Here is a 22144-nt window from a genome sequence, read left to right as displayed (position 1 = left end):
CTGAATCGTGTTACAGATCCAGCGAGCAATAGTCTGCTTCGAAGCAGCAGCGCCAACTTTGTTGGCTGCATACAGGACAAACAGTGCTTCTGTTTTCCTAACCCGAACCGTCCTGGCTACATAGATTTTTAAGGCCCTGACCACATCCAGGGACTTGGAATCCTCCAAGTCACCTGTAGCCACAGGCACCACAATAGGTTGGTTCATATGAAATGAAGAAACCACCTTAGGCAAAAATTGAGGACGAGTCCTCAACTCTCCTCTATCCACATGGAAAATCAAATAGGGGCTCTTGTGAGACAAGGCCGCCAATTCGGACACCCGCCTTGCAGATGCCAAGGCCAACAACATGACCACCTTCCAAATGAGAAATTTTAATTCAACCGTTTGAAGAGGTTCAAACCAGTGAGACTTCAGGAACCGTAACACCACGTTAAGGTCCCATGGTGCCACTGGGGGTACAAAAGGAGGCTTGATGTGCAGCACTCCCTTTACAAAAGTCTGGACTTTTGGGAGAGAAGCCAATTCCTTCTGAAAGAAAATAGACAGGGCCGAAATCTGTACCTTAATGGAGCCTAATTTTAGGCCCATATCCACTCCTGTCTGTAAAAAGTGGAGAAAACGGCCCAGATGGAAATCTTCCGTAGGAGCATTCTTGGCTTCACACCAAGATACATACTTCCTCCAGATACGGTGATAATGTTTCGCCGTCACCTCCTTCCTAGCCTTTATCAGAGTAGAGATGACTACCTCCGGAATACCTTTCCCAGCTAGGATTCGGTGTTCAACAGCCATGCCGTCAAACGTAACCGCGGTAAGTCTTGGAACACGCAGGGCCCCTGTTGCAACAGGTCCTCCCTGAGAGGAAGAGGCCACGGATCTTCTGTGAGCATCTCCTGAAGATCTGAATACCAGGCCCTTCGAGGCCAATCTGGAACAATGAGTATTGTTTTCACTCTTTTTTGTCTTATGATTCTCAATATTTTTGAGATGAGGAAGAGGGGGGAATACATAGACCGACTGAAACACCATGGTGTCACCTGGGCGTCAACCGCTACTGCCTGAGGGTCCCTTGACCTGGCACAATACCTCCGAAGCTTCTTGTTGAGGCGGGACGCCATCATGTCTATGTGAGGAATTCCCCAAAGACTTGTTATCTCTGTAAAAACTTCTTGATGAAGTCCCCACTCTCCTGGATGGAGATCGTGCCTGCTGAGTAAGTCTGCTTCCCAGTTGTCCACTCCCGGAATGAAAACCGCTGACAGAGCGCTTACGTGATTTTCCGCCCAGCGAAGAATCCTGGTGGCTTCCGCCATTGCCACTCTGCTCCTTGTCTCGCCTTGGCGGTTTACATGAGCCACGGCTGTGACGTCTGATTGAATCAGAACCGGTAGGTCGCGAAGAAGATTCTCCGCTTGTCGTAGGCCGTTGTATATGGCCCTCAATTCCAGTATGTTGATGTGTAGACAAGCCTCCTGGCTTGACCATAGCCCCTGAAAATTTCTTCCTTGTGTGACTGCTCCCCATCCTCGGAGGCTCGCGTCCGTGGTTACCAGAACCCAGTCTTGAATGCCGAACCTGCGACCCTCTAGAAGGTGAGCACTTTGCAGCCACCACAGGAGAGACACCCTGGCCCTGGGGGACAGGCTTATCTTCTGATGTATTTGTAGATGGGACACCGACCACTTGTCCAGGAGGTCCCACTGAAATGTCCTTGCATGAAACCTGTCGAAGGGGATGGCCTCGTAGGCTGCCACCATTTTCCCCAGAACTCGAGTGCATTGATGAACAGACACTCTTTTTGGTTTTAGCAGGTCTCTGACCATGTTCTGGAGGTCCCGGGCTTTTTCCATCGGGAGAAAAACCCTCTTCAGTTCCGTGTCCAGAATCATGCCTAGGAATGATAATCGAGTCGTTGGAATCAATTGTGACTTTGGCAGATTGAGAATCCAACCGGATTCAATCTCTCAGGGAGAGCGACACGCTCTTCTGCAATTGATCTCTCGATCTCGCTTTTATCAGGAGATCATCCAAGTATGGGATAATTGTGACTCCCTGCCTGCGCAGGAGCACTATCATCTCCACCATCAATTTGGTGAAGATCCTCGGGGCCGTGGAAAGCCCAAACGGCAACGTTTGAAACTGGTAACGACAGTCCTGTACAGCGAATCTTAGGTACGCCTGATGAGGAGGATATATGGCGACATGAAGGTATGCATCCTTTATGTCGAGTGACACCATAAAATCCCCCCCTTCCAGACTGGAGATCACAGCCCGGAGCGATTCCATCTTGAATTTGAACTTTTTAAAGTACAGGTTTAGGGATTTTAGATTTAAAATGGGTCTGGCCGAACCATCCGGCTTCGGGACCACGAACAGGGTTGAATAGTACCCTTTCCCCTGTTGGACTAGGGGAATCTTGACAATCACTTGCTGTTGACACAGCTTTTGAATTGCAGCTAACACTACTTCCCTCTCTGGGGGAGAAGCTGGCAAGGCCGACTTGAAAAATCGGCGAGGGGGCACCTCTTCGAATTCCAGTTTGTAGCCTTGGGATACAATATACATTGCCCAAGGATCCACGTCTGACAGAACCCAGACCTGGCTGAAGAGTCGAAGACGTGCCCCCACCGGTGCGGACTCCCTCAGTGGAGCCCCAGCGTCATGCGGTGGATTTAGTAGAAGCCGGGGAGGACTTCTGCTCCTGGGAACTAGCCGAAGCAGGTGTTCTCCTCCCTCTACCCTTACCTCTGGCGAGGAAGGATGAGCCCCGACCTCTTCTGGACTTATGCGTCCGAAAGGACTGCATCTGATATTGTGGAGTTTTCTTTTGCTGTGGGGGAACAAAAGGCAAAAAAGTAGATTTACCCGCGGTAGCTGTGGAAACCAGGTCCGCGAGACCTTCCCCAAATAAAACTTCACCTTTGTATGGTAAAACCTCCATATGCTTCTTTGAGTCGGCATCACCCGTCCATTGGCGGGTCCACAGGGCTCACCTAGCAGAAATCGCCATGGCGTTGGCTCTCGAACCTAGCAGCCCAACGTCTCTTTGAGCGTCTCTCATATATAAGACTGCGTCTTTAATGTGACCTAAGGTCAATAAAATGGTATCCCTGTCTAGGGTATCAAAGTCAGCTGACAAGGTATCTGTCCAAGCTGCAACTGCGCTACATACCCATGCCGATGCTATTGCCGGTCTGAGTAAAGCACCCGTATGCGTATAAATAGATTTTAAGGTAGTTTCCTGTCTGCGATCAGCAGGATCCTTGAGGGCTGCCGTGTCTGGAGACGGTAGCGCCACCTTCTTGGACAGGCGCATTAAAGCCTTGTACACCCTGGGTGAGGATTCCCAGCGTACCCTGTCCTGTGCAGGTAAAGGATATGCCATAAGAATCCTCTTGGGAATCTGCAGCTTTTTGTCTGGAGTTTCCCAAGCTTTTTCAAATAACTCGTTCAGCTTATGAGATGGGGGAAAGGTTACCTCAGGTTTCTTTTCCTTATACATGCGCACCCTCGTCAGGGACAGAGGGGTCATCTGTGATATGCAAAACATCTTTTATTGCAATAATCATATAATGAATACTTTTGGCCACCCTTGGGTGTAACCTCGCATCATCGTAGTCGACACTGGAGTCAGAATCTGTGTCGGTATCAGTGTCTGCTATTTGGGATAGGGGACGTTTTTGCGACCCTGAAGGGCCCTGTGACCCAGTCGAAGCCATGGATTGACTCCCTGCTTTTTCTCTGGACTCTGCTTTGTCCATTCTCTTATGTAATAAGGTCACATTTGCATTTAACACATTCCACATGTCCAACCAATCATGAGTCGGCGTTGCCAACGGAGACACCACAATCATCTGCTCCACCTCCTCCTTAAATGAGCCTTCCGCTTCAGACATGCCGACACACTCGTACCCAATAAGGCCCTTTGGAGAGACAGAGAGAGAGTATGCCAGCACACACCCAGCGCCAACTGACACTGGAAACATTTCCCAGATAATATAGCGCTTTTTATATATAATTAACTGTGTAATACACTCACTGCGCCTTACAAGTGCCCCCCCCCCCCCTCTTTTCAGCCCTGTGTCACCGTGTTCAGCAGGGGAGAGACCGGGGGGGGCCAGTTTCTCTGCAGTGCTCTGTGGAGAAAATGACGCTGGTTAGTGCTGAGGGACCAAGCTCCACCCCCTCCAGCGGCGGGCTTCGGTCCCACTCAAATGTATAAAACTGGCGGGGGATTTTTATAATTACTGCCTACGCAGCCTATATACATATAAATGCTAGACTTAGAGGTTTATATTGCTGCCCAGGGCGCCCCCCCCCCCCCCCCTGCACCCATCAGTGCCTGCTAGTGTGTGTTGTGTGTGGGAGCAATGGCGCGCAGCTTTACCGCTGCGCGCTTACCTCAGGGAAGATCTGAAGTCTTCTGCCACCTTAGAAGTCTTCTTTTCTTCTCATACTCACCCGGCTTCTATCTTCCGGCTCTGTGAGGAGGACGGCGGCGCGGCTCTGGGACGAACAGCGAGGGGAGACCTGCGTTCCGACTCCCTCTGGAGCTAATGGTGTCCAGTAGCCTAAGAAGCAGAGCCTATCACTTAAGTAGGTCTGCTTCTCTCTCCTCCGTCCCACGATGCAGGGAGCCTGTTGCCAGCAGTGCTCCCTGAAAATAAAAAAAACCTAACAAAATTCTTTTTCAGAGAAACTCAGGAGAGCTCCCCTGTAATGCACCCAATCTCCTCTGGGCACAGGATCTAACTGAGGTCTGGAGGAGGGGCATAGAGGGAGGAGCCAGTGCACACCCATTCAAAAGTTCTTTATAGTGCCCATGTCTCCTGCGGAGCCCGTCTAAACCCCACGGTCCTTACGGAGTCCCCAGCATCCTCTAGGACGTAAGAGAAAAGGGTATACTGTTGGACAATTTCCCCTATGTGCCTCAAATGCCTTATGCGTCACATGCTGCTCCAGCAGCGTGTTCAACTACATGCTCCTCTGTGTGTCCCCATACATTGCACTATATGACTGCACTATATCATAACACTTCATCACTGCACTATATTCCCCTACCCACTGCACTACATCACTATACTACATCCCCTACACGCTGAACTACATCACTATACTACATGCCCCGATTCACTGCACTACATACCCAATATGCTTCACTACATCACTACACTACATCCCCTTATATGCTACACCACATCAGTGCACTACCTGCCCATATATACTGCAATACATTACTACACTACATACCCCTATAAGCTACACCAAATCCCTCCATCTGGGAGGCAAAGTGGAGGTTGATACTGCTAACTGGGAGCACAGTGCCGATAATAAAGTCTGTCTTTAAACTCACCAGAAAGCTGCTGTAGTGATACTCCGTGAGATCTGGAGGTTGTCCAGGCTCTTAGGAGGGCATTCATATCTGACCGCTGGGCTTCGTTTTTAACTTTCCTGCGTTCAGATAGTCGCCGCCTACAGGGGGTGTGTATTTTTGCCGTGCAAGTGTGCGATCAAATGTGTAGCAGAGCTGCTAAAAATCAGTTTGTGCAGTCTCTGCGCAGCCCAGGACTTACACCTACAGTGCAATTGATTCCTGCTGATCGGGGCCAGAACTAACGTCAGACACCCTCCCTGAAAACACTTGAGTCCGCGTGCGTTTTTCCGGGCACTCCCTGTAAATGGTCAGTTGCCCCTACAAACTGCCTCTTCCCGTCAATCACCTTGCGAACACTTGTGCGATCGACTTTTTCGCACCATCCCGTCGCTGGACGGCGACGCCTGCTGCTGTTGTCCGGTGCGCATTGCAGTACATACACATGCGCAGTAAGGATCTGATCGGCCGCTCTGCAAAAACGCACTGCAGCGATCAAATCTGAATGGCCCCCTCAGTTTCAACTGTCAAGTGGATAGCTAGCAAAGTGAACCTTTGATTTCTGTAATATCGGTGACTGCACCTGTTAATAAGCAAAAGCCTGGGGCAGCGTGTCCTCTCAGTGGTGTGTAGCCAGCAGCTTGATATCGGTGGTGCTGGGCAGGCAGCCCTGATCATAGCTTGGTGAAAAACAAAGCACCAACAGCTCGCTTCCATAGCTTGCATGGTGCACCGCACACTAGTCACAGCACTGCATAGCAAAGAAAACAGTTTAATACAGTAGCCAGAATCAGGGCCGGCAACAGAAATCTTGGGGCCCGGTACAGTGATATCTCTGGGGCCCCCTCAGATATAGACAATGGAATTTGCTGCGCTATAGAATAAACTGTTAATAAATAAATATGTACTGTGTATATACAAATATATTTATCTATACACATATATAAATATGTATCTCTCTCCTTCCTCCCCCATACACCCCACAGTCTGTCTCTCCCCAATGACTCCATGCTTCATTCCCAGCTCCCCCAACCCATCCCAAAGCCCTGTATCCCCTCATCAATACACTCTTACCCCGGGGAGAGACTCACCTGCACTAGACTTCCCAGTATCCAGGCCATAACACCACACAGAAAGTACCATGCGCCCCCACACACCACCAGAAGATGTTGACACAGGGCACGGGAATCCTGGCCAGTGGAGCTGCTGCCATATCCCATAACTGCCTGCAACAGAGCTGGACCCAGACAAGCAGGCGCACACTCACGTCACACAGCCACTGTATGTGAGAGGTTTCTGTCTCCCTGAGGCTGCGCCCCCACTGCCTACAGCTCGCTGCCCTATTTGGACAAGACCACTGACATCCCTACTAGGTACTAAGTGGTTCATCCTTTGGGCACCTCTGAACTTTGGGGCCCTGTACAGGTGTCCCGTATGAAACCCAAACCCCCCCCCCCCCCCCCCTCCCTCCCGTCACCGGCCCTGGCCAGCATAGGAGAGATCCCAGGTACTGGAGCTCACCTGCACAGCGTCGGAGCCAGCTGCGGGCATACAGGTGGGTCAGAGACACTGCCCCGGGAGCTGTCTGCTGTCCCACTAGAGCAGTTAGCAAAAAAAAAAACCCTGCTCCTCTGTAACTCCTCGGCGCCCCCTCAAAACCCCCCCCAGTTGCGGCCCTGGACCAGAGTAACAATTGAATTTGCTCCGAATTTCTCTCAGAGTTTTAAAGTGCCCATCCATGCAATGAGAACTAGTGACTTCAGTGAGGCAATTTTAGAAGCAGAACCGATGCTTGCCAGAATGCAGCCTTTTAATTTGCAGGAAATATGGTTTTGTTTTTTTTGTGAATGGACAGGTTGCATTATACTTCTGACTATGGATTCAGCCAAATAAGAATGGCTGCCTCTACTACGTTTAGGTGATATGTGTGCTTTATAATTATCCAGCACACAGTCCGTAACACTAATGTATTCACTGAATCGCAGCTCTAGTCAGGACCAATAAAGAGAAACAATTGGTTCTAGGGGACACATTACATTACTTGCAAAGCACATTTTGAAGATACTGTTGCAATGCCGACATGCCCTGCTCAGCACATCAAGCACCATTTTTACACAGCATAGAATGCAAGAATAAAGATAATTCTGGAACCGCTTAGTTAAAAATATCTTGTTTCACCCTGGCAAGAGAGGTTTGGTAGGTCCTAGGTATAAGGTACTGTATTTGTACAGTGAGTATGTGAGAAACATAGGACATAAGTAGGCAATCTGTGCTCTCCAAATGCAGGTGCTACTGAACTATTAAGTCCATTATTGCTGCAAGTCAGAGATGGCTGGCTTAAACCAAATGGGTTTAAAAAAAAAAAAAATTAAAAAAAAGAATTTATATGCTGTGACAACAGGCACAACACCGTGACTTCTTAAAAAAGCCTACTGTAAAGGAATCCCTGCTATTTTTCTGCATTCTTGTTGCTTGTGGTCTTCATCTAAGTAAGCTGAACCAATGCAGTAAATCACACAACAAAGATATAGGGGTATATGCAATTGCCGGCGAATCGCGGCAATTTTTCGCCCGTTTTTTAATTCGACACAATTCGACCATCGAATTCCGGCAGGTGGGTGCCGGAATTCAACATATTCAATAAAAAACAGATTCGACAGTCCCGCTGTCGAAAAACGGCCGATTTGACGGATTTTGATTAGATTTTAAAAAATGTAAAAAAAACGGGGGGAAACGGTAAAAAAAACGAAATAAAATTGCGTGGGGTCCCACCTCCTAAGCATAACCAGCCTCGGGCTCTTCGAGCCAGTCCTGGTTCTAAAAATCCGGGGGAAAAACTGACAAGGGATCCCCCGTATTTTTAAAACCAGCACCGGGCTCTGCGCCTGGTGCTGATGCAAAAAATACGGGGGACAAAAAGAGTAGGGGTTGTCAAAGTCAGAAAAATATCACGCTACACACTGCCATATATGCACCTCATGCGAGTGCCTGCTGCGAGTGCATGAGCTCTCCCGTGCGTGCGCATACTCGCTGTTGCGTGCACCCGCAGGCGCACGGTATGCGCATTTACGGTAAAGTTTATGTGCGTCTAGCGGGCGACTCAATCGTTACATATTTTAACCATATAATGTATTTTGTAGATAATGGTCCCTTTGATAGAATCTGAAAGTTTAGTTAATGTAGCATGTTCATAGACAAAGAGATCCCTCTTTGTTTGATACGAAGTTTCAGACAGGGGTTATACAGTGGTGTTTAGTATCCATCGGAAGAGTATTTAATTAGCAATATTCCAGTGTTGGTTTGAAGCAGATTAATCGCTCGTGCGAATAGTTATGGACATAAGAAGTTTATGAACATTTACTGTATTTTGCACTTTATTACCCATGCGGCGGGAAACCCAGTTTCCCTCCCACCTGAGCAGTTTGAAATAGTCACAGCCCACCTGTATGAATCAACCTATGACCTTTTGTTATAATGCGAAGACGAATTCCTGTGTCCAATGAACAATAAGAATATAGGGACCATTGTACTGTATTGTGTGTAGTGTATAAAAGGACAAGCCGATCTGGGCCAGCTCTCTATTCTCTTCAACGGTTCTCATTGCTGATAATCGGGAGCTGGATATCCAGAAGGCGCATGCGATTGTTTCCCTTTGTGCGTAAGTTTCTCTGCAATCATATTGTCTTTATTGTTATAAGCCACTCTCTCTCGTTCTCTCTCACTTTCTCTCTCCTTCCCCCTTTAGAAGTAATTGTATCTTTATTGTATTTTATGTGTAGTTACTTGGTTAGATATTCTATGTTATTTTGGTAGTGTATAACTTGTATTGTATTATTCTTTTTGAACGTTCATTCATTTCCTAAAAAGGCGTTAGACCCTTAGACCGGTATTTGACTGTTTATTATATTGCTAAGGGGTTCTCTGAGCGTCACATACGCTCATACAGCTTTTAAACTAACAAGGTTACACTGTGTTGCATTTACATCTTATCACTGCATAAGGGTTTAAAGTATATGTACATTGTTTATGGTATAGTTAAAAAGGTTTAACATTGTGAGCGTCAGCGCCGCTGGTGATCTCCTCGTGGTCCCGAGCATCCGCTATGCTGATAGCGTATCATTACGTTAGTCGGCAGCCTATAGCGTGCTTGCCTGTACGCTCTAAGCCGTGAGCGAACGTGCCGCTCGTGCGTCTCGACCACGGCTAAGCGTTAGATACGCAACGTGCGTACCCTTACGGTATTCCATACGCCAATAGCGTACTGTGTTCTTTAACCTTTTAGAGGGTTTTCAATAAGATAAATATTAGGCTTTATCAGGGTCCCCCGTATTTTTTACACCAGCATCGGGCTCCACTAGCTGGGTAGATAATGCCACAGCCGGGGGTCACTTTTATACAGCGCCCTGCGGCCGTGGCATTAAATACGCAACTAGTCACCCCTGGCCGAGGTACCCTGGAGGAGTGGGGATCCCTTCAATCAAGGGGTCCCCCCCCTCCAGCCACCCAAGGGCTAGGGGTGAAGCCCGAGGCTGTCCCCCCCATCCAAGGGCTGCGGATGGGGGGCTGATAGCCTTTGGAAAAATGAAAGAATATTGTTTTTTCCAGTAATACAAGTCCCAGCAAGCCTCCCCCGCAAGCTGGTACTTGGAGAACCACAAGTACCAGCATGCGGGAGAAAAACGGGTCCGCTGGTACCTGTAGTTCTACTGGGGAAAAAATACCCAAATAAAAACAGTCGTGCGACAGGTTTATCAGAGGTTCCACTGTTTAAAGCGGTATGTATAGAAGACCGGTGGTTGGCCATCCAGTCTCTAAAATTCCGCATAGTCAACCCAACATAAAGGAACCCACATGGACATTTCAGTATGTATAGGACATGATCCATTCTGCAATGTAGATGAAATCTGATCTTGATGGTGGGCCCAGTGTGGGGATGATTGAAAGTCGGTCCAACCATCAATGACCTGCACGTCGTGCAGTTGCCGCACGAGAAACATCCGGGATTCTGTGTATACAATTGTGCACGGGAAGGCCTAGCATCAGGATACATGGTGGGTCTCATCAACATTTGTTTCAGGTTCGGACCTCGCCTATACGCCAACATTGGTGGTTTTATACGGGTGAATGTTAACGTGGGATCAGAACTGACAATAGCCCAATGTTTCTTCAAAACTTTATTGACATGTCCAGATTGGTTATCAAAGTGGGTGGTAAACACCATCCTATCTTTAGATTTATTGCGCTCACTATCACATGTCCCTGAGAAGATCGCTTTTGCTTTTTCAAGAGGCTAAGCACCAAGTAGCAAGTCTAAAGTGTCCAATGCACCCCTCGATTGGTGTCAGTATATAATGTATAGATACCGATATGCTTGCTGTATAGGTTTGTTCACTATATAGCCAGATTGTCTTTTTAATTGTAACTGTTTTATGTATGTTTTTTTGTTTATGTTTTTGTATTGTTATTGCTGCTGCCTCCTCCTGGGTCCCCTATAACAATTTTTGACCCTTTTTCATATGTTGTTCAACAGTTGATTCTTTGAGGAACCATATACATATATATATATTTCTTGAGGGATGATCTCATCTTTTGATATAAAACATCACTTTGTCTCTAAATATATTAGATCGTTTTTCCATCCCCTTTTTATGTTAGCAGCGTGCGTTCCACCGGCTTCGGCCGCTGGAACGCACGGGACTTACTGTTTCTGGCCCCCGGCGTGTGTGGATCAGTTCGGTCCCTCCGGCCCGTGGGGTTGATGCGGATGTGTCTGTTTGGTGGCGGGGGGACTGTGCTCGTGGTGCGGGGACTTTGTCCCCGTGCGGATGTCGTGCGCTGTGTGTTCGCTGGGGTGTTTGCAGCGTGCGTTCCACCAGGCTTGGCGGTTGGAGCGCATGACACTTCCTGTTTCCGGTCCCCCGGTGCATGCAGCGCTATTTTGTGTATTCCCTCTGTTGTCCTGTGAATATTAATGCATACAGAGGCATACTGATTGCCTATTTGGCCTTTTGTGCTGGTGGTAAACGGTTAATCAAGTGGAATAAAGGTTTGGATAATTATTCAGGTGACTTTTTGAGTTGACCCCTCACACCCTTGATACTTCCGGGTCAAGGGGTATTTAAATCCCCTGCTTAGATCCAGTTGGTGCATGCAGCCCTGGTTTGTACAGTGTTCCACATGATTCTGTGAGTAACTATGTTGGGTTTGTCCCACTGATTAAGTTTGATGTTTGTATAATCCTATAATCTTTTGATTTGGGTTTATTTATTGTTTGTAGCTATGGATTTGATGTGGGAGAACGCTTAACCCAGGGGCTGCCCTGTGTGTATCCTCTTGGACCTATAGGTATTTATTGATCGTTGATTATGGCTTTTTTGATATATATTTCTATGCCTCAGATGCACATTGTTTAAACCGAGTATATGTGTAATCGCAGTGTGTCAAAGTCGAAAAATATCGTAATGCATATGCCTTGTACTAACCCCATGCACATGCCCGCTGCGCGAGCGCTCAGTCTGCCGTGCGTGCACATATCCGCAATTTGCGTAAAGTAGCTCCCCACGGTCATGCGCCTTAGCGCGTGGTATGCGCATTTACGGTAGAGTTTGTGAGTGCGTAGAGGGTTATTAGAACATTACATATTTAACCCAAATAGTGCATTTTGTACCCATAGTTCCCTTTCACAACATCAGCGAGTATTAATAGTTTAAACAGTTCCAGGACTAAGGGACTCGCCTTTGCATGATAGGAAGGGTCAGATAAAGGTTGGAAGGTGATGTCTAGTATCCAGCTGTAAGGTATTTTGAGGGTAACGTTCCGGTGTTGGTTAGAGAAAGATCGCATGTTCCAGCGTATAGTTATGTGCAGAAGCAGAATATGAACATTAACTGTATATTATGTATGCGGCGGGAATCCAGAGGATACTATCCACAAGAGCAGTTGAGGAAAGACATCGCCCATCTATTCAAATCCACCTATGACCTCTTCTGTAATGTAAAGACACATCCCTGTGTCCAATGGACAATGAGATTACAGTGACCATTGTATTGTGTATGCATGTTGTGTATAAAAAGCCCATTGTTGCCTGGCCGGTCAGAAGACTCTGAACGCTATCTGTATGACCAGCGGAGGACCAGCCGGGTTGCGCTTGCGAACATTCTCACGTATGTACATTGACTGTAGCCATTATTCTGTTTAGATTTATCTTGTTAGCCTGTAGTGTATGATTTGTACTGGTTTACCTTTTGGAATTAATCCACTGTGGCCTTAGAACCCTGTGGTTTCAACTACAAATCAGTGTTGTGTCTTCACTTTCCTGCAAGGGTTTTAAAGTGTATTTATCTGTATAAGGTGTATAAGTATTGATAAAGTGTACGCACTGCGGGTACTTTATACCGTCAGCGCTACTTAAGGTTTAAAGATATAACATCATTGCAGTACTTTGCTGCTAAGGGTTGAAGTGTAAACATATATTTGCATTGTAACACTAACAAGGTTTAAAGGTTATCAATTGTGTGTGCGCATGCTGTGTGTACTCTGTACACTCAGCGCGGCGTGTGTACGCCAAGTACGTACCACGTGCAGGACTCTGTACACAAATAGCGTAGCACGTGTAGTCAGTCTAGCGGCCATAGCGGCTCCACGGTAATAGTGTATCTAGTGGTATAGCTTTTCGGTCTAAGATAATATCGACATTATCAAGTGGCTGAATGTCCTTTTTGAGATCCTGCAGCTGTTGACCCTGAGTGGGAGAATGCCTTATCCAGGTGTAGTCTTGTGCACACCTTTCCAGACCCATAGGTATTTATGTGGTAACAAGGTTTGATATATACATTTGATTCTGATACACGTTTATAATAGAGATATCCTTTGATTACAGCAGTGGTTTGGTTGCAGAGCTGTGATTACATGGACATTCTCCACACTTGGTATACAGCAGTTCAGACATGCAGCCCCATTGGAATGTGCTGATAGAGGTGAGGAGGGGTAGGCCTTGCATGCATTTTAAGACCAGTGGTGAACACAGGGTGTTATTTTATTCCTCCTTGTAGTCTCACTACTCTGCCACCTGTTCTTGGTATACGAGTTCCTTTTTTCTAAATCTGGTATTATGTAGTAGTTTATGTTGATACAAGCATTGTCGCTAATATTGTTATATATTGGGACCTGGGAGGCTCAGTCATGTTTATGTTCTATTTTTTCTAGATATACTTTTAATTATTCGGCTTCATTATATTATGATTGGATTTGATGATTCATTTATGGCCCTTCTTGAAAAAGATCCTGGTTTTTGGATCGAAACCTTTGAGGCTACAATAAAAATTTTCTATTGAAGAAACGTGTGGACTTTATACACAGTGAGAGTGCACCCTCCACCACGTGGAATTCTCGTCTATATATATATATATATATATATATATATGTATATATACATACACATACACACATATATATATATATATATATATATATATATACACACACACATATACATACATATATATATATATATATATATATATATATATACACACACACATATACTGTATATATATTTATATATTATATTCCACGGGACGCTGCTCACAGGTCCTAAGGAAGAGGGAGCTTCACAAGCAACCTGACATGTATCAACTGAACTCAACAGTTGGTAGGGTGAGGTTTATGCACGTCTGGCTGGCTTCTTTCTTTTTCTTTTTTTATAGATTTTGTTGCTGATTTTTTATTCTATTCCAGCCTCATAGCTAAAAAAAATTAATTCATTGCTCCCCACATCCCTGCAGTGTCTTCTCTATCTAGATCAATGGAGTGAAAACATGGCTATTTGGAGTGTGTGTGGGTTGGACATGGCGTTAAACTACCAACCAAGACCACAAGATTATGTTATGACTCATGGTGTGCAACACATATTGGTGAATGTATGCTCAACCTGGGAGCAGGGGCACATTAGGGTCATGGGAAAATGCCCTGGAGGAAGATTCTACGGAGATGGCGGACTTCTGTAAGCAAAATGGAATGGGCCGCCGGTTTTCTAAAAAAAAAAAAGATGGAGGAATTCCTCATTAGGCTTATTCCACCGACACAGGTGCAAATAGCCTGTAAATTTGGAAAAGAAACCTTTTTCTATCCGGCAAGTGCAGAAGGAGGAGGAGAATGGTCTACTGGTATATGAGGAGTAGAGTCCCTGTGGCTTAGACGTCTAATAACAGAGGACCAAGAATAAGCAGACTGTGGTTTGAATACCACTTTTGAAAAGGGTTAGAAACCTTTTTTTTTTTAGGAGGTCAAACAGGTACTTCATTTCAAATAGGAGGAAATTAAGGAACCTGAAGTATTGATCTGTTTAAATCACAGAAACCGCTAGCGGCAGTATTTCTAATTCCTCAGGTCAGATGGGAGAGGCATGGAAGCAGCCGGATAGTCGTTTCCAATTGCCTATAAAGGTTACTGTTAAGGGGAGTGACGTCCAAATGTGAAGCACCAGATTGTGGAGACTTCGTTAGCTAGATAAATAAAATAAAAAAAGACAACATTATTACCTATTTCAAAGGTGCATTACGGCCCTTAATTCTAGTTCAATGTCCTACCATGTTAGGTGCATGGGTCAATTAGGTTATGGTCGCATGACCCCTACAGTGTCAAGATGCCAATAGGATAGCGTCATGCATTTCAGCTTCAGCAATATCTACCCATTTTTTTCTCTGGCTCAGAAGGACAAATAGTTCAGACGGTTGCGGAAGACATTAGTCCGAAATAAAAAGTTAGGCTAGCGGAACATACAGAGTGTCCGTCAGAAAACGATCCCCTTTGGAGGGTATCTAATTTTAGTCCAGATTTGGACAAGTGGGTTTCTAAGGCCACAGGGGTAAAATCCAAGTTTCTTCCAACTACGTATCCTACAACCACACAACCGGTAAGATAAACTTTGGTTCTGTGTTTACTTATTCTAGGTCTCAGTCCCTTCGAGCTAGATTAAGAGGTTTTGCTGGACAAGCTCATGGAAATAGAGGTAGAGACCGTTCCCAGTCCACAGCAAACCGTCTCCCAGTTTACCTTGGGTCTCCTATGAGGGGCACTAGGTTGGAAAGAATTCAGGACGCCTGGACTGAAATCTCCCCAGAAGTCTGTATTTCCAATTTATTTACCCAGGGATTCAAAATAGAATTTCTGATACGACCTCACAATCAGTTCTTTCTGACAGGCCCTTCTAGGTGTCCTCAAAAGGCCACACTACACTTAGCTAGTCAAAAGTTACTTCAAAGGGTAGTACTTATGCTTGCCCAGTCTTCTCAAACAGGAACGGGATTTTATTCAAATCCTTTGTAGTGCTGAAACCGGCTGGGTCAGTCTGACCATTCCTCAATTTAAAGGCAGTTGTATCAATTCCTGACGGTTTAAACTCAAGATGGAATCATAAAGGGTGTTTAGGGATCCACAGACATAAAGGACGCCTACCTCCATGTCAAAATTTGGACCACACAACACGCCTATTTACGGTTGGCAGTGGGCAACTCTTATTATCAGTTCAGAGCTCTATCGGTTAGCTTATCGTCAGACCCGAGAGTCTTCAAGGATCATGGCAGTCATGGTAGCGAAACTGATAATATTAGGGGTAAGGATACTACAGTATCTGGATGATCTTCTTATCAAGATTCCCTCTCAGGACCCCTTGATTTGGGATGCTTAGATCTTATTCCACAAGCTCCAATCTGCAACCGATGCAGATGATTCAACTTCTAGGCTCCTTTTAGAATTGGATCATCAAGGAAATGGTTTGTCAGCTTCTGAAAAACCAGACGGTCTTTCTGCATATTGTGAATGGCTTCTAGGAAGGATGGTAGCATACTTCGAAGCGATCCAATACGGCAGACTACATTCCAGTCCCTTTCAGCTGAATCTGATTGTTACAGGGGCAGGAATACATTTGCTTCTTCACCAAAAGGATTTGCGTGTTGCCCCACGCCGGGACCTCGTTAAATTGGTGGTCGGGCTGCAGAAAAGGGGTTGTAATTTGCATTTTTTTAAAAACCAAAACATTTTAACAACAGATGTCAGCCTTAGAGGAGCAGTATTAGACAGTCATCAGTTTCAGGGAAAATGGTCACCGTAGGAGAACAGTCTCCCAATAAATGTACTGGGCTAAGAGCCATTGACAATATACTTCTTCTGACAGAAGACATAGTATGGGCTCAATGCGTGAGAGTGGAGTCGGACGAGGCGACGCCGACAGCATAGATAAACCGTCAGAGAGGAATAAGCAGCTACATGGCCTGAAAAGAGGCCATCTAGATCCTGTCTTGGAAAGAAAGGCTCAACATAATTCTGTTGGCAGTCTTCATTCCAAGAGTGGAAAATTGGGAAGCAGACTACTTCAGTCGTCAGGATATGCATCCAGGAGAGTGGTTTTTACATCTATGCTAGTGTTCACACTAGGCTCCTTTAACAGGGCGCCGAGCCCTGCCCGATTTTTTAAAGAAAAAATCCGCCCTGCCCTTTCTCCTGCGCCCTGCTAAAACAGCCGGCCGCTTCCTGCCCTCTCAGCATGTAAAGATGCCGTGTGCAAGCGCACAGCATCCATTCACGCTGTGAGACAGCCTGGGGGAAGCCCAGCACCTCCTTAGGTGCTGGGCACGCCCCCAACAGTGATGCCGCCGGCCGCCCACGACCCCTGTAGTAACATCTGTCGGGGGCCGCACCGTCCATTCAATGACGTTACATAGCCACGACCCCTATTTTGCATGACCACGCCCCCTTTTCGCCCATGCACACACACACACGTGCCCCCGCAGTCTGGCGCCCTGCCCTCTAAAATTTCTAGAGGGAACACTACATGTAGTGGTAAGAAGTAGGCGTCTGCCACAGATAGACCTATTGGCCTCCCAAAACAACCATCAGCTACCATGATATGTGGCCGGAATGTGTTGTGGAGGTTTCTCCAAAATGGTTTGGATAGTGTTTTGAGATTGGGAACCTTGTAGGTACAGGTCTAGGCCCTCACAATCCTTTTACAACAACGTCCGGCATCCTTGCAGGAAGTCCAGACAATTTTACAGGGTGTGTTGAGAATACAACCACCGTTTCGTCCGCCAATGGTCCCATTGGATCTAAATTTGGTCCTAAAATTTTTGAAAATGGATGTTTTCGAACCTTTGGAAAGGGCGGATCTAAAATACTTGAGTTGAAAGGCGGTCCCTGCTCCTTGCTTTAGCATCAAGGAGAGTCTCAGGGTTAGGGGCCCTGTCATGCAAAAGTCCTTTCTTAGCTCTTCATGAAGACAGAGCGGAACTCTGTACCAAAGTGGAGTTTTTACCTAAGGTGGGCTCGGGTTTCCACAAATCAGCCATTTGTGGTTCCATCCTTCCAAGGATTGCCTGAGGGGAACATGGCCTTGGATGTAGTCAGGGCCTTACAGTTGCATGCTCAGGCTACTGGTTCTATTAGGTAGTCAGATGTTTTGTTTGTATTGTATGATGGCCCCAGCAGAGATTGGCCAGCCTCTAGACAAACCCTGGCAAGATGGATACGAATAACCATCAAACAAGCATTGTCGTGGTAAGACAGTCCCTTTCCGGGTAGGTGCTCATACCACCAGATCAGTGGGAGCTATGTGGGCTGCAGCGAGAGGACCTTCCACTACCAAATTTTGCAGAGCTGCAACGTGGTTGTCAGCACACACATTCACTAGTTTCTACAGGTTTGATACCTTTGCATCTAGAGATGCAAACTTTGGTTCTTCAGGCTGCGGACAGCACTCCCGCCCATGGGAATATCTTTGGGACGTCCCCAGTTGTCTTATGATGTTCCAGTGTCCTCTAGTGGATGAAAGGGAAAAGAGGATTTTGGTACTTACTGATAAATACATTTCTCTGAATCCACTCGTGGACACTGGACGCCCTCCTCGGTGCTGTCAGCCTGCGTGTTCTTGTACATTTTAGTTCAAACAGTTTGGTTAATGTATTATTAGTTCTTGGATGCTGTTTGACGCGTTGGTACGGTTGGTTCATTCCCTTATGACTAATTTTTTCATGTTCTCTCTTCTCTCCGTCAATTTTCCAAACTGGAGGGATAGGGGGCGTGAAGGGGAGGAGCCGGCCTTGCAGAATTTTTACATTGTGACACCTCAGATCTGCAACCTTCATACCCCAACTGTCTTATGATGTTCCAGGGTCCCCGAGTGGATTCAGAGAAATGGATTTATTGGTAAAAACCCAAATCCTCTTTTTTGTGTTTGTGCGTTTCTCTGAAAAGTACCTTTGCATGTTTAATTATATTTAGTCTAAAATTGGCTTTATTGAAAGAGTTCAAATAAATCATATCAAAGCCTAATAACTTTGGATTGTTAATGTTAGAAAGCATTAAAACATGGTTTTTTTCATTAAAACGTTAATACAAAATAAAAAATTGGTTTAAACAAAAAAAAAACGGTTTAAACAAAAAAACAGATTTTTTTGTATTTTTAAAAACCTGTTTTTTTTCCAACACTGCTGCAAGATGAGATAATGATTCAGAACCAGAACTCAAGAACTAAAAAAATTGCTTAGAAATAAGATTACCAATACCCACATTGCTAAGCTTTCAGTCTCCCCCAGAGTACAATGCAAGGCATTAAGAGTTAAATCTCCCTGCGCTGCCTAACAACGGGAAACCTAATATCCACAGAAACAAGCAACATTCAGAAGATCTTCAAGAGACTGTTACACATTCTGAAAATATAGATTTCATTTACTATTATATCTCACCTCTGTCAGACACTTAACGCAGCCAATGTGGAAAAACTGATTTCTCACTGTCCAAAATTAACAAAATAAGCAGCTTGTTCTGTCTTTTTTGTATATATTTTACATATATAGATATCATCTTTAATATATATATATATATATATATATATATATATATATACACACACACATATATATATATACACAGGTTGAGTATCCCATATCCAAATATTCCGAAATACGGAATATTCCGAAATACGGACTTTTTTGAGTGAGAGTGAGATAGTGAAACCTTTGTTTTTTGATGGTTCAATGTACACAAACTTTGTTTAATACACAAAGTTATTAAAAATATTGTATTAAATGACCTTCAGGCTGTGTGTATAAGGTGTATATGAAACATAAATGAATTGTGTGAATGTAGACACACTTTGTTTAATGCACAAAGTTATAAAAAATATTGGCTAAAATTACCTTCAGGCTGTGTGTATAAGGTGTATATGTAACATAAATGCATTATGTGCTTAGATTTAGGTCCCATCACCATGATATCTCATTATGGTATGCAATTATTCCAAAATACGGAAAAATCCCATATCCAAAATACCTCTGGTCCCAAGCATTTTGGATAAGAGAGACTCAACCTGTATATACACACACAACACACATAACAATGTTCTAGCAGCTCACTAAAAAGAACAGGTGTGAGATAAAAAGAGTGATATACAGAGAGCAATCTTACAGATGTCTGGGTCACTTTGTATTACACTAAGAGCAGTTATGTAATTATGCAAATAAACCATAATTACACTTTGAATGAGCATGCTTTTTTAAATTGACATGGTAATGGGCTGGAAAAAAAAAAAAAAAACGAACACCAAAATAACTATACTATATATAAATGAATGTTAATTCTCAATAACAAACTACAGATAATGTGTTGCAAGCAACTACAGTCTTGTTGGCCCCGTTATGGCTTTGGATTTAGCACATAAATTTACCGTTATGGTAAGAACTTACCGTTGACAACGGGATTTCTCTTATATCCACAGGATAACACTGGGATATGTCGGAGCGACAGCGGAATTGGCACCAATCAGTCACGAGCTTTCTGGCCTCGGGGCTTCTCCATATAATCCCGCCCACTGACTCAGTCAAATCCGTTCTTTCCACAGCAATTTAGGCAGGAGCATCAGGCAGAAACCTATTTAGGTGATAAGAACACACATACACAGTCTTCCATGCAAGAGGGAAGAGGTTTAGAGATTGTCAAGATCCTCAAATCAGGTGCGTCAGGGTGGGACCCCTGTGGATACCTGTGGACATAAGAGAAATCACGTTATCAACGGTAAGTTCTTACCATAACGGTAAATTTCTCTGGCTGGGTCCACAGGTTATTCACAGGATAACATTGGGATTCCCAAAGCCAGTTTAGTGGTGGGGACGCTCCTGATTAGACAGGAGAATCTTTCGCCCGAATTCAGCATCATGAGAGGCAAAAGTATCCATGGCATAATGTCTAATGAAAGTGTTAATGGAAGACCTATGTGGCTGCCTTACCAATCTGTTCTGCTGAAGCACCGTATTGTGCTGCCCATGAAGGACCTACCTTACGTGTAAAAGACATTAGCCGGAGTAGGGAGATGAGCACGAGAATAAGCAGCTGAAATTACCATTCGGAGCCCTCTTGCCAGCGTCTGTTTACTAGCAGGCCATCCTCTTCTAAATCCGTAGAGGATGAAAAGAGAACCTGTTTTTCTGATGGCACTAGTACAATCTATGAAGATTCTTAACCGGACCACGTCCAGCGACGCTTCTCCCGCAGAAAGTCCCGTTACCTGAAAAAGCTGGGACTACAATCTCCTCGTTAAGGTGAAACTTTAAAACCACTTTCGGAAGATAACCAGATTTAGTTCTAAGAACTACCTTATCTGGAAATAATATTAGAAAAGGAGACTTACACTACCGTGCTCCTAAATCTGACACTCTTCTAACTGGCACCCTTGCCAGTAGAAAGAGCACTTTAGCCGTTAACCCTTCAAAATCTGCTCTCTTAAGTGGTTTAAACAGAGGTCCCTGAAAGATTTTAAGAACTAGATTCAAATCCCAGGGAACTGCAGGAGGAATGAATGGAGGCTGAATGAGTACAATTCCCCGAAAGAAAGTACACACAACCTGTAAGTCAGCATCTTTTCTCTGAAACTACATAGTTAATGCTGATACTTGAACTCTCAAGGAAGGTACTTCCAACTCCTTATCCAATCCTGCTTGAAGAAAAACCAAAATCCTGGATACTTTAAAAAGATCTTGGATTCAAACTTCTTTCACTATACTAATGAATACATACGAGCTTAAGAAGGTTTTTCTTGCTCTAAGCATAGTTTGAATTACTTGTTTTGAAGATTCTCTAGCTTCTTAAGATAGAGCTTTCAACTGCCACGCCGTCAAAAACAGACAATCCAGATGGCTGTGACAACAAGGACCCTGCATTAGCAGATCTGGACGTTGAGGGAGCAGTATTGGTGCTTCCATGGACATCCTTAGAAGATCTGTGGACAAATGCCTTCTGGGCCAAGCTGGAGCTATTAGAATTATAGCTCCTGTTGCTTGCTTTATTTTTCTCACTACCCTGGATAACAGGGATGTTGGAGGGAACAGAAATGCCAGATGAAATTTCCAATTCCATGCGTCTGCAAGGAATGCTCCTGGATCCTTTGTTCTTGATCCGTACCTTGGGACCTTGTTGTTTAGACGCGACGCCATGAGATCTATCTCTGGCAGACCCCATCTGTTTACTAGAGTCTGAAACACTTCTGGGTGTAATGCCCATTTGGTTTCCTGAATGGAGTGTCGACTGAGAAAATCCGCTTCCCAGTTCAGTACTCCTGGAACTAACACTGCTGACAATGCTGGATGATGGAGCTCTGCCCACTTCAGTATGTGAGTCACTTCCTCCATCAGTCTCTTGCTGTAAGTTCCTCCCTGATGATTGAGGTACGCTACCGCTGTTGCATTGTCTGAGCGAATCTGGACTGGTCTTCCTTGCAGACTG

The 22144-nt window shown here is 45.1% G+C and overlaps 1 protein-coding gene and 1 long non-coding RNA gene across 11 annotated transcripts in view; one reads left to right on the top strand and one right to left on the bottom strand.

Annotated features, from left to right (window-relative positions):
• ZRANB3 (zinc finger RANBP2-type containing 3) overlaps window positions 1–22144 on the bottom strand; it is an 894936-nt gene that overhangs the window by 507091 nt on the left and 365701 nt on the right. The window lies entirely within an intron of this gene.
• LOC134943485 (uncharacterized) lies at window positions 11696–13625 on the top strand. The gene is made up of 4 exons (XR_010181565.1): window positions 11696–11719; window positions 13077–13174; window positions 13254–13350; window positions 13580–13625. It is a non-coding gene; the product is annotated as an uncharacterized LOC134943485 (long non-coding RNA).

This window comes from Pseudophryne corroboree, chromosome 7 (assembly GCF_028390025.1).
Source record: "Pseudophryne corroboree isolate aPseCor3 chromosome 7, aPseCor3.hap2, whole genome shotgun sequence".
NCBI classification, from domain to species: Eukaryota; Metazoa; Chordata; class Amphibia; order Anura; family Myobatrachidae; genus Pseudophryne; species Pseudophryne corroboree.
Note: the sequence above shows the minus strand (reverse complement) of the source record. Positions and strands in the feature narration are given on the sequence as shown.